The sequence below is a fragment of the Seriola lalandi genome, unplaced genomic scaffold (assembly GCF_002814215.2).
Source record: "Seriola lalandi dorsalis isolate HSWRI2012SDOR001 ecotype SW California unplaced genomic scaffold, Sedor1 jcf7180002050404, whole genome shotgun sequence".
Lineage (NCBI taxonomy): Eukaryota > Metazoa > Chordata > Actinopteri > Carangiformes > Carangidae > Seriola > Seriola lalandi.
The window spans coordinates 1-1,230 of record NW_019520957.1 but is presented as its reverse complement, the minus strand read 5'-3'; the positions used below and the strand labels follow the sequence as shown (position 1 = coordinate 1,230).

Below are 1,230 nucleotides of genomic sequence, written 5' to 3'. Positions count from 1 at the left end.
AAGAAATCTGTGTTGACTGTAATAATCAGTATCGGAATCAGCCCTGAAAAGACATATTGGTCAAGCCCTTCTACCAACACTTCTAAAGGTGACTAATGAGCATGCATCTCCATTATTTAATCTCTAAACAGACAAATATAAACATGACAGGTGGTGGTTTTTGGGAGTTATGTTCTAACGACCTAATGTGCATAGTTGGAGAAAAAAGAAATCGTTCTGGCTTCAAATGAAGCAACTAAGCGTTTGTAAAATGTTGAACTGTTACTTTAAGATGAGAGCTTGATGAGATGTAGGAGAATCGTGGCCAGTGAAAATATATCTGGACCAGTAAGACTCAACCAAACAGTTACTGGATGTGTCAGTGGTATAATTCAGATTACACTAAATGATAAATTATGTTAGTGATATAATAAATCCATTGAATGTCCACTGTTTACTCACTTCTGGCTTTCATCAGTCACTTTCTTGATCACTTGGCCGAGTGTGAACAGACTGCGATTGATATTGCAACCTTCTTTCAAACGTGCACCTTAGATAAAAACAAAGCAAACTCACTATACTCTGTGGTGTATACACAGTAAATGCTAACACAACATCAGGCCTGGTACAGCATGCACTTCATATTTCATGGATTTATGTCTCTTACCTTCAGCTCCTGTTTGACTTGCTCTCTCAGATCCAGCTAGATCAACTAAATTCTACAAAATTAAACCAGTGAACAAATAATTACGACAAAAGTATGACACAGAGAACAAGATAGAAAGCAAAGTTAACAGAAAAATAGAAAATAAGCCATTAAAAAAAGAAAGAAAAGGAGGTAGTTACCAAATGAGACACAAGAATGGCTCCATCCACATTTTCACCTGATGCTGGATCGCTCCTTTCACGACTCTCCAGGATCTAAGGGAAGCAAAATCATGACAAATCCCCACTTCCCCTGAATCCTACATGTTACTGAATGTTGTCGTTTTGCTTACCATTCGGAAAATGGTGTGTGAGCGGCTGCTCCGCTGGTTCATTTTTGTTTTTCCATAGTGGCGGTTCTCTACAAAAGGCAGATAGTGTAGAAAATGTGTTGGTTGTCACTCACAGCATCACTCTGATGTTCAGTAATAACCTCAGATCTTACTTTCTCCTTTCCGAATCCAGGCTAGGGCTTGTGCTGAAGATACAACCATTTCCTCAGTCAGGTCAGCCACATAGATGTTTTTCTGCACACAGTAATTATCA

General features: G+C 38.7%; 1 long non-coding RNA gene across 1 annotated transcript; it reads right to left on the bottom strand.

The window, feature by feature from the left end:
• Positions 1–446: 446 nt before the first annotated feature.
• On the bottom strand, positions 447–1,211 carry LOC111649319 (uncharacterized). Its single transcript, XR_015436706.1, has 5 exons — positions 1,130–1,211; positions 978–1,045; positions 826–900; positions 647–698; positions 447–529 (listed from the first exon to the last, which is right to left on the bottom strand). It is a non-coding gene; the product is annotated as an uncharacterized LOC111649319 (long non-coding RNA).
• Positions 1,212–1,230: the final 19 nt, after the last annotated feature.